The sequence below is a fragment of the Eucalyptus grandis genome, chromosome 4 (genome assembly GCF_016545825.1).
Source record: "Eucalyptus grandis isolate ANBG69807.140 chromosome 4, ASM1654582v1, whole genome shotgun sequence".
NCBI lineage: Eukaryota > Viridiplantae > Streptophyta > Magnoliopsida > Myrtales > Myrtaceae > Eucalyptus > Eucalyptus grandis.
In genome coordinates this window covers 4,515,973-4,527,846 of record NC_052615.1, presented here as the reverse complement: position 1 = coordinate 4,527,846, position 11,874 = coordinate 4,515,973, and the positions used below count along the sequence as shown (strand labels likewise).

The 11,874-nt window shown below is 39.9% G+C and overlaps 1 pseudogene; it reads left to right on the top strand.

Moving 5' to 3' along the window:
* Positions 1 to 4,224: 4,224 nt before the first annotated feature.
* On the top strand, positions 4,225 to 11,634 carry LOC120292457 (annotated as a pseudogene).
* Positions 11,635 to 11,874: the final 240 nt, after the last annotated feature.

Genomic DNA, 11,874 nt, shown 5'->3' with positions numbered 1-11,874 from the left:
AAGGCTTGGATTGATATGCCTCAATACTAGCTCGCCAAGCGAGATTTGTTTCGACATGCCTCAACGTCGATTTGAACTAAGTGAAACCAATCCATGGCTCGAGACATGTTTCTGTTCATTGATTCCAATTCATGAGCAAACTATACAAAATCTTAAATGAGCAAAACATGGAACATGAGCACAACATAGAAACTCAATCAATAATAAACACATGCATCACAAACACGATTAAGAACATGTCTCGCTTAGCCAACATAACACAACACCCTAATCAAGGTTTATTAAGTCTACTTACTACACTCCTTCGATGTGGCTGAGTGGTGAGGCAAGCAGCAAGGTGAAGGTGTAAGGGCAAGAATGAGGCCGAGAGATAGAGAAGGTGGCGGTCAAAGGGCATGAGAGAAAGAAAGGAGAGGAAGTGAGGGAGAGAAGATGGGTGCGGAAATGAGGGGAGGGTGCCTCCATTTATAGAGAAACCTTTCATCATTTCCCTTCCAAGTGGACCAATAACATTTCATTGAGTGGAGAGTCTAGGATGAAGAGGTGGCATGGATGGGAGGAAGACGTGTCAAGCTATGGAAGATAAGTGGCAAGCCTAAGTTCCTAGGTTCCCACTTGTTCACCTTCTCATTAGGCCACCTAGCTTGTGAGTCATCCTTGTAATGATGAATAGTAATGATGGTTATATTAATCAGGGGACACCTAAGCTAATGGCAAGGCTTTTTGTATTTAATGCTTGGATTTGTGTAATTATTGGATTTGGATATTCATCACATGACTTAATTCAAGACTTGCACCTTAAGTCTTCTCTTGTCAACTGGAAAGAAGGTTCTAGAATCTCTAAACTTACTCCTCAAGTTATCTAAAAGAGAGAAGGTTCTAGAATCTTAACTAATGGACTAGCTTCCAAAAATATAAATGAAATCATGAGCCTGGAATATTCATCACATGCCTAATCTAAAAGTTGTCATCCAAGATTTAGAAGCCTTCTAGAATCTTCTATTTTGTCTTCTTTCAAGGAACATAATACACATGGACATGATGCCATTGGATGTGTGACGAACCTTGAGCTGTGACGTCCCAAGCCGTCACTTTAGACCCTCAAGTAAAATCTTTAATTTGTATTAAGTAAGTGGAAGGATATACACTTTTCATATAAAGACATTTCACTTAAGAATGAATTTCAAAATGATAACATGCTTCTCTTCATTCGTCATAAATAGGGATTACAAGAGGAAAATGACATCTTGACAATTACATCATGGCAATACGCACATCAAGATGACCCGAACAAAACACTTGGGAGAGGCCAAAAAAGTGCCTAACTCCTCTACCCAGTAATTTCCCTCATCCACTACATCCCTTCATACCATGCGCTCCTCCTAATCCAAGCTTAAAACATCGCCAACGGATGGGGCCAAACAAACTCCCATTCACGTTGAGATACATGGATACAAAATGCAAAAGGATTAGGGCATCCATCATCTATCCAAACAGTACAAATATAATGAGTCAAAACAAGGCCATAATCTTGATTCTCAAAGTCCCTATGCACGCCATCTACCCGCACAAGCATGCCATAAGTCGCCAAAGGAGTCACATCCATAGCTAATGATCTAAGAGGAAAAATAAGGAGTGAGCAACAATATCCAGTAAAGGATAAAGCATGACATTAAACAATGAGATCCTAACTTCGCTCATTAGTGAAAATAGCACCAACATAGTGAATCATCATAACTATGAACTACATTAAATAGGACAGCATACGGTACCAATGATATCATGCAAACTAGACAAGCTAACATGAGTATAATGCACAAAGACTACACCACAATGTACATATGAATGCCATTCATGCACCACACGGCACACACAATCCAATTCATGCATCTCATGACACACGGCAACGCCATCACACATACTCACATGCCTTGTTGATTAATTTCAATGTGTGATCATTTCATATCCACCCTCGAAACGGATTGCACCCAAGACGTTGGCCAAATTCGTTCGAGTCACTTCCGGGTTGCTGCCCGAACTTCCTAGGGACACTGGCCACAAAGCATCTCCCTCCGAGGCATCCTGATGTCCAAAGGTCGCTGCCCCTATGACTTCAACCGAGGCATCCCAAATCTCGCTATTTGGGGCATCTCCCTCCGAGGCATCCCGATGTCCAAAGGTCGCTGCCCTTGTGACTTCAACCGAGGCATCCCAAACCTAGCTGTTTGGGGCATCCCCACTCCCCGTGGGCATCCCGATGTCTAAAGGTCATTGCCCTTATGACTTCAGCCGAGGCATCCCAAACCTCACTGTTTGGGGCATCCCCATTCCCCGGGGGCATCACCGAAACACTGTCCAATGGATCATCTCTTAACTTGAGTCATTCACATATTTCACCATGTCACAATCTTCTATTAGAGCACACTTTCAACACCACCAGCACACACATGTATCACCACACGACATGCTCAATGCACTAAGATCACAATGCATTAACATGCACAAAATAGAATTGCCCTTTTCATTGCCTTACCAACTCATCACACATGATTCCGCACACATGATTCCGCACACATGCTAAACACCACACATGTACAGCCATCAAGCATAAGTTCTCAGCATACCAAAATAATCTAAAATCATGAAATATGCAATTTCCAGCAAGCAAGACACCAAAAACAACAACAAGACCACAATCGGACCTCATCGGCAGAAACCGAGTACACTCGCACGTCTCCAAGATTAAATCTAGAAACATAATAAAACAGGTTCAAAAAATTCTCAAGTTTGAATATGTTATAAAGGACATTTAAATGAACACGTATTATGAGACACATTGATGCAAATCTTTCTAGAATAGGAGCAGTAAATCACTCAAATTGTTACCAAAACCATGTCCGCATCTAGAAATTACGTTTTCCAAAACCAGCTTGGTTCAAAGTCCAAAACTTGTCCATTTGCTCAAAAATTTGACTATGTTAAACTTCAAGATATGCTAAAAAAACTCTTGTGAAGAAACTATTTTGAAAATCGAATCACAAGAGTTGATAAAAATCCTTTGATCACCAGAAGGTCACGGATCCCAGCATAAAACGAGATTCTGACTTGCATGTAACGAAGCTGGAATCTTGTTCTTTTAAATCCATAAAATCTTGAGTAAAATATATGTCATAAATAATGATGTTTAAAAAATTTTCAAGAAGAAAGTAACCTCAGAATTGCAGCACATTTTAACCCACAAAAATAGCAAACATTGAGTGTCCAATAAACATATTTGGAGAAAAACCCAACCTCAGCTCCTTTGAGCATGTCTCTTGCAAGCTTAGTAACCATGAACCTTCAAGAAACTCGCATGCAAGGCCGTGTGTCATGAGATGCATGAATGGGATTGTGTGTGCCGTGTGATGAATGAATGGCGTTCATATGCACATTGCGGTGTAGTCTTTGTGCATTATACTCATGTTAGCTTGTCTAGTTCGCATGATATCATTGGTACCGTATGCTGTCCTATTTAATGTAGTTCATAGTTTTGATGATTCACTATGTTGGTGCTATTTTCACTAATGAGTGAAGCTAGAATCTCATTGTTTAATGCCATGCTTTATCTTTTATTGGGCATTTTTGCGTGGCTTGACCTGCAAGGAGTGGAAAGGAACATTAAAAGGGTGCATCAGTGGCTCGATGCTTTTATTTACTCTGTGGTTGATTGTGCCACCCAAGAGAGAACAAAAGAACGGTTCAAGCAGGAGGAAGGAGAATCTAAACGCAATGATCAATAGAAGGACTTTTTGTAGATTGTCCTGGACATGGAGATGGATCTTGAAGATAACCAGTCACCAACGGAAAAGAATGGAGTACTCAAAGTCATTATAATGGTAAATTTATTAAGCTAGGTGATTAGTTATTATACGAATATACCTATAGTGACCTGATGCACCGGAAATTATAGTTAATGTTCTTCTGCGACCCTGTTCTTGGTAGAATTTATTTCATATATTGGCCACCATAATCGTTTGTTAATGTCTAGCGATTATTACTATAGTATAACACTTGTTTTCAAATCTATATTAGCCCTAGGTTGCCGTAACTTTCAACCAGCCACCAATACAAAGAATTTGCCACCAAATTTTGGCAGAAAATATGTAAAATGGGCACGAACAGTGAAACAGACAGATCAGAGGCCTCAATGTGCAAATATTCGAAGTTAAGTCGCAAAATTGTACTATGCAACCTCCAAAGAGATCACCTGATTTTGCTGATGTAGAAGCTTTGGGCACCGATGCGGGGTTGGGTTGGTCCTCCTGACTACCAATGTTTGGATCAGAATATTACATCATCCTCTCCATCGTCCGATTCCTAGAAAGAACACCAGGGATAAATAAAAGCGACGCACTCAAAAGTTTTTCTCTGTTGAATTGAATGTATCTTGGAAGCTAGAGAACGAAAGGGTTCCCGCTTTCTTACTCTGTTATAGCTAGCGAAATTGGAAATTCTGAAGTTCTCCCGTAATCCATATTCCTAAAATTGAAAAACAACAATGAATTATATTAGACCCTTTCTGGAAAACTCCAATCATGGTTCTTACTTGTAGAGGATTTTGGCATGAATCAGTGAGAGAACCACCTTAAGCTTTTTTACAGCCCCAGGAATTCCTCCGAACCCTTTCCAGGTATACTGGTTCTTGGCTTTTCTTACTAGAACCTGACAATCACGTTGATTCACTCAACAATGGAATTAAACAATATTTTCAGAAATCCATAGAAGACCCCAGTGAAGAAAAACTCACTTCGATGCTCTCCAAAACGTTGACAATATGGTAGATTCGTCCTCCCCCACCCCCCCGACCCCCAACGCCTGTAAATCCCAAAAATTAAGCCAATTCAATAGAATAAATGCACGGTCTTGCTTTGACCTAATTGCGACGCAGCTTCATGAGACCAATCAAAGTTGATATATTGCAATGGTGTTTCCATTATACTCTGCCAATTTTCGTGTGAAGTTGGTCGTATCATGTCAAGCCTGAAATCTCTTTCCATAGCTCTTGTTTCTTATCCTATTGTCTAACTTAGGCTGTGCCCAACCTTGGCCATTATATTACAAAAAGCTCCTTATTTTGACCACAACTCGATTCTTCTATATTACAGTGCTTCATCAAGTATTCAGCTTTATCAAGCATTGTATTAATTTACTCTTTCTGGTGGTATTTTGAATGTGCAGAATACGACATCGTGATTGGTGGAACTGATAGAACTTCAACAATGGTAGAGTGGATAATGGCAGAGTTGATGCAGAACCGAGATATGATGAACAAAGTAGTCCACGAATTGACAGAAGTCGTGGGGGAGGTGTTGTAAAATATGGCTTCGAAATGGGTTGAACAATGAAATCGGATCGAGTAAAACAACTCGGACTTTGAGGCGTGATATCACTTTCTTTAAAGATTTATTTGCCCCACAACGTTGATAATGGTCACCGGCAAAAATCCTCTAGGATACAACAAAGTTTCGGATGAGAATACTAGATAGCAATTCTAGTAGTATTTCTCCAGGGTCTCTCTAGGAAAACAATTGAAAAATTGGCTACGGTTTTTTCAGAAAAAATACTCAAAAAATGACCACACACATTCTTTCCGAAAAATGACAAGTATATATATGAAACAGTCTTGCAACTCTTCGTCAAAATTGCGAACAAACACGTCTTTAGAAAATTGTTCGGATAAACAAATGCGACTCTTCGGAAGAAGTCGAAAAATGAACAATTACAACCCTTCGGGAAAGTTAAAACCAAATAAATAATTTTCCAAAGGTTGTCTTGAAAAGACACAAACAAAATTCGGAATAATTAATTAATTTTTTTTAAAAAGAATTTCGAATTTTCATTTTATATATTTTATTTCCAAAATTCTCAAAATAAAAGACAACCTTTGAATAAAAAAATAATAAAATAATAAAATAATAAATAAATAGCAAGGGATTAATGCTAATTAAACCGCGGGCGCGCATGCGTGCGCCAAATAATCGCGCACCCGCACGCGGGTATGGTGGGGTCTAGCCCCACCCAATCATTCATTTAACTACAAAAAGGAATTCCCACATTTTTAAATTGACCCACTTGCTCCCACATTTTCTATGTGGGACAAAGAAAACACTCTGTTTGTTTTAACAAACAAACCTCCAACAGGAGGATGAGATGGTTTGTCACGCATGGAATCCCACAGGGATGATATGACATGGCCATCCTTCCATCCAAAGGACGTAATCTCAAACCATCAAAATCTTACTCCCAATAACCCCTGTCGATGGTCTCGCTCTACTAGCTACTAACGAAAGAACCTGAAAGAGTTAGGAAAGAGAGAGATTAGCAATTATAAGCTTAGTGAGTAGTACATATCTTTTAAATATGTATACAAAAAAAAACACTAGAAACTCAACATGAGAATAGTAGGAGTGTTAAAACTTTCGTACGACGCTTACTTGAATACTAAAACTTTTTTTATCACTCACTTAAGTGTCATGTCGGAGAAAAATTAATCACTTGAGTGCAAATCCTGTCTAAATGTTCTACGTGGAATTTTTTATTTTTATTTATTTTTGAATTTTTTGTTTTTATTTGTATTTTGCTTCTTTTTTTTTTCCTTTAGGGCCAAAGACCCTCACCAGCCGTCGGGCGACCATGAGTGACATTGCCTAGAGCATGCGAGGGCTATCGAGGCCTTGCTGACCGCTGACAAGGCCGTGACAACTCTCGCTCACTCTAGGCGGTGTCGCTTGTGACTGTCCAAAGCTAGACACCACCTAGAGTGGGCAAGGGCCGTTGCGACCTTGCTGAGGCCGCGAGGCTCCAACAGCCTTGCCTAAGACCTTCGTAGCCGACTAGTGGCCATGTCAGCTTTTTCAATAGGACAAATTGGAAGTGGTATTTAAGTGATCAATTTTTCAAATTTGTAGCATTCAAGTGAGCAAATAAAAAAATTAGCACGCAAGTGAGCACCGTAGGAAAGTATTGTCACTTATACTATTCTTACCCTCCAGAAACTCATAATCCAAACTCAAGGTATAAAATACATATTGAATCACATATGAGTGGTTTCATTTCAACAAAACTTTGTACATTCCAGAAAATACTCACTTAATCATCACAAACATCAATGGTCAAGTTCATTGATAGTCCATTGATCAATCTCAACAACTCCCATATCGATGGTCTATTCGATTAATTAATATCATCAAATCATACGTCGATGTTCTATTCTGTCGGCCAATCTATTGCTCAATATTCTACTATGGTCACAACACAACGCTTGGTGATAAAGTGACAAAGATTCTTCCTTAGCAAGATCTCCACCTACAAAACCGGTGGCTCGGCCCAAAAGGGTATCCAAAACCTAGTATGCATACCCTCATGCTCCTCAATGGGCTCACAACAATATTGACCATAAACAACCATCATCCAATACCAAAAATCTAATTCAGAAATCAATCTCATAAACCAAGTAAATAACATTTTGCCATATAGCCCATCATCCATTTTCCAACCATTTCTTAAATCATTCAAAGACATCTCCATAAACCAGTTGCAAAGTAATTACATATTTATTATTTCATGATACTTTGTGTAACACTTTTTCTAAACACTCGTAAACAGACAAAGAGTAGTAAATGCTCGATCCAGCTTTTATGCAACAAATATGTCATTTCATAATTCATACTATCTATAATTCGTAGCACTTTTGAAACATGAGTTTTACAAATTCAAAGAAAATATAATACCACTCACCTCGTCGCCCACAACCAAATAATAAACTATACTTGTATTGTTGAATTTGTGGCCCTATTAAATAAGCGTGAAATGACATCAAAACCAAGTAAAACACTAACTCAATTTCGAAATGACTATACTAAAAGCTAACAAAAAGAATAATATATGCTAACAAATCGCTCACTTGAAGCAATTGCTTAAACCTAAGCTTAACGTGAAACTGGACCATGAAACCCTAAAATCTCGCTTCGACAAAACCATTGTGCTAAAACAACTCCCATCAAAGCCCAACAGCTCTACAATGACATAATCCACCATTCCCACGAAAACCCAAAGCTTCACAACCTGAAAATCGGACTTCATGGCTCAATTTCCACATAACTTCAAATTTTAGCCCTATTTCCGAAAACTACCTCGATTGGATGAACGAGTGGCATGAGTACTTACAAGGCATTGCATTGTATAATCAAGTCGGCTTGGCAAGGAACCAAAGGTGTGCACATGAGAAACCTTTCTTCTTCTTTCTTCCTTTTTTTCTTTTCTATTTTCGGCTATACCAGTTAAGGGTATGCAAAAGAATTGGGAATCATTTGGACCACCCGAAACCAGACCGAACCATACAAAAACTGGCAGTTCCCATGGGGGTGGGGGTCGGTCTGATTTTTTATTCCAATTTAGTGGAGCTAGTGAGTATTGGTCCAATTCCCGATTTTCGGCATGGAACTGCCCACCCACTCAACCAGATCAGTATATATATATAGTAAAAGAAATTCCATCATAATTACTTAATTATTTTGAAGTATTTTAACCATGTGCCAAATATGCACATGTATATTTGTAGTTAGTAGACATTTTTCATTAATTTTGTCTCTTGATGTGTAATAAGATTAACCCCCTTACTTATTTTTTCTCATTCTAATAATTTATTTACTTGTTTTCTCAACCAAAATAAAATAAGGGCTTGTTTGTTTGGCTTTTGTTTCTATTCCCTGGAACACAATTTTTGTTCTTTTGTTCTGGGAAATAAAAAAAAGAATAGAAACACGTTTGTTTACACTTTTGTTCCCGGGAACAAATTTGGAACATAAACAAGAAACAAGAAAATTTTGTTTCTTGTTTTTGGGAACACTTCTGAGAAACAATTGTTCTCTGTCCTATTTTTTTCTTCTCTTTCTTTTCTTCTTTTTTCTTCTTTTTTTTCTTTGGCTGGTCGCTGGCCTTGGCCATGGCCGGCGACCGGCCGTCGAGGGTCGGCAACCTCGCCGGAGTGTCGCCAGCCCCCAGCAAGGCTTGGCCTCGCCTTGGCTAGGCGAGCTTAAGCTTGCCCAGATCCGGCGAGGCCAAGCTCGCCCAGCCAAGCGAGGCTACCGGCCCTCGTTGGCTGGTTGCCGGCCATGGCTAAGGCCATCGACCAGCCAAAAGGAAGAAAAAAGAATAAAAAAGAAAAATAAATAAAAAAGGAAAAATAAAATAAAACTACTAAAAAAAGAAACAAAAAAATTATACAAGTTTATCAAACGTGTTTATGTTCTTTTTCTATTTCAGGAACATAATTTTTGTGCAGTTACCAAACGCGTTCTTCTGTTAAAAAATTGTTCCCTAAAACATAAATAGTTTTTTCTATTTTTGTTCCCTAGAACAATTTTTGAACAGAAACGTTACCAAACGTAGCTTAAATGAACAAAGAAAAAGAAAAGGACCAAATGGAGATGTCCGTAAATGTTGTGGTGCTTTGTCAATACAAAATTAGGAGCTAACGGCTTGTTTAAGAGCATAATTAGTCTCTCCGTAGTTATCTCCATGATTAAAATAGGTTGACGTTGAAAAAAAATAGATCAAGTGACTAATGTTTTAACTTATGTGGAGGTTAGGACTTTTAACGTAAAGTTTAATTTTCCGCATGTTCTTGGTGTCGTAAAATCCTAAGAGGATTATACCATTACCTTTGAAGAAATTTAATTTCGAGCTAATGAGTATTATCTATTCATTATGTCCTATAATTTTCAATCCTTAATCAAAATCAATGGCTCGCAATTCAATCCAAATATAAGGTCGAATGAATTTTGGTGCTCTAAAATAGAAACTAGGTTAAATATGATATTAATTGATGAATGCAATTTTGTAGAGATAGGAGACTGATTCCGTGAACCGACCCAAGAATTGGACCGAACTAAACCGCAGTCCAATTCCCAAGTGGGTCCATGGAACCAACTGATGTTTCTCAGCTCCAATTTTTTGGAACTAGTCTTTTGTGGGCGGTTCCCGGTTCCAAGGTAGAAACTATCCACCTAGACCATGCTCACTCCCTACCAGCTCTCAGCCACTTCAAGAACCGAGCACCCCTTATTTCCCTTTTTATATTTCTTTCCCCTTTCTTTTGTTTTTGTGTGGGCCCACCACTGCTCTTTTTACCTGATCCAAAATCTCAAGTATCACATGATCGAAGAGCATTATGCCCTGTTTGTTAACGTTCTTTTTTCTGTTAATGTACAAAAATCCTGTTTTTTGTTCCAGGGAACAAAAAAAAGAACAGAAACGCGTTTGTTTGCGTTTTTGTTTCAAATCTATTTTTTTGTTCCCAACACATTTGGAACATAAACGAGAAACAAGAAACATGTTTCTTGTTTCTAGAACAATTTTTAAAAACAAATTTTCTCTCTCCTCTCTTTTTCTTCTCTTTTTTTTCTTCTTTTCTTTTTCTTTTTTCTTTGGCCGGTCACCGGCCTCAGCCATGGCCGGCGACCGGTCGTCGAGGGCCGGCGACGCCGTCGAGTTCTAGTGAACTCGTCGGAGCATCGCCGGCCCCCGTGAGGCTCGGCCTCACCTTGGCTGGGCGAGCACAGGCGAGCTCGCCCGACCACCGGCTTGGCGGTGGCCCGGCGGGCGAGCCTTGCCGATGGCTGGGCCAGCTTGGGCTCGCCCAAATCCGGCGAGCCCAAGCTTGCCCAGCCAAGCGAGGCCGAGCCTTGTCGGCGTAGGGCAAGGCTGGGTGAGCTTGGGCTCGCCGGATGCAGGTGAGCCTGAGCTCGCCCAGCCAAGGCAAGGCCGAGCCTCGCTCAACCACGGTAAGGCTCGGCCTCACCGGGGCCGGCGAGCCTTGCTCTAGTTGGGCGAGGCCGTTGGCCCTCGTCGGCCTGTAGCCAGCCATGGCCGAGGCCGGCGACCGGCCAAAAGAAGAAAAAAAAGAAAAAAGAAAAAAGAAAATAAAAATATTAAAAAATTAAAAGAAACAAAAAAGAACACAAATTCACCAAACGTGTTTCTGTTCATTTTTTATTCTTGGAACAAGTTTACCAAACGCCTTCTTCTGTTAAAAAATTGTTCCCCGGAGCAGAGATAGTTTTTTCTATTTCTGTTTTCTGGAATAATTTTTGAATATAAATGTTACTAAATGCACCCTTACTTGCCAAAATTAAATTACCTCAACACGGTCCTCACGGAGGCATTTCGCTTGCACCCGGCTCTGCCATTATTGGTTCCTCGGACACCACAAGTTTCCTATGTCCAGGGTTACATGATACCGAAGGGCAGTAACATATTCTTGAATGAGCGTTATATCTATAGGGACCCCAAGATATGGGACGAACCATCAGAGTTTAGACTGGAGAAGTTCTTGGAAGATCCTAGCAGGTATGATCTCTCTGGCAGCGACTGCCGTTCAGTTCCGGTCATAGGACATGTGCGGGGCTTGTCCTGGCAGAGAGAATGCTAACGTTTGTATTCGCATCTCATTTGCATTCGTTCATGTGGGAATTCCCGCGAGGGGTGGAGCTGGACTTATTGGACCAGTTTGGGATCGTGGTCAAGAAAATGAAACCCCTGGTAGCCATTCCCAGACCATGATTGTCCACTTGAGAGCTCTACGTGCCGACATAGATCTTTCATTAGAGTCTCAGAACTCTTCATTTCAGTCCTACAAAATCAAAGTATTATGCCAGTATCAATAATGTTTTAAGCATCTACTCAAAAAGACAAACAGTGAAGTACCAGCAAGTGAGGGTTCATGTACGAAACCCAGGCTCGAAAACAATTTGTGCTGCTTTTGTTTGTGAGAGGAGAAAGAATATTTGTTCTCTATTGGTTCTTCAGGTCAGTTGGACCAGAAGATGAATTCAT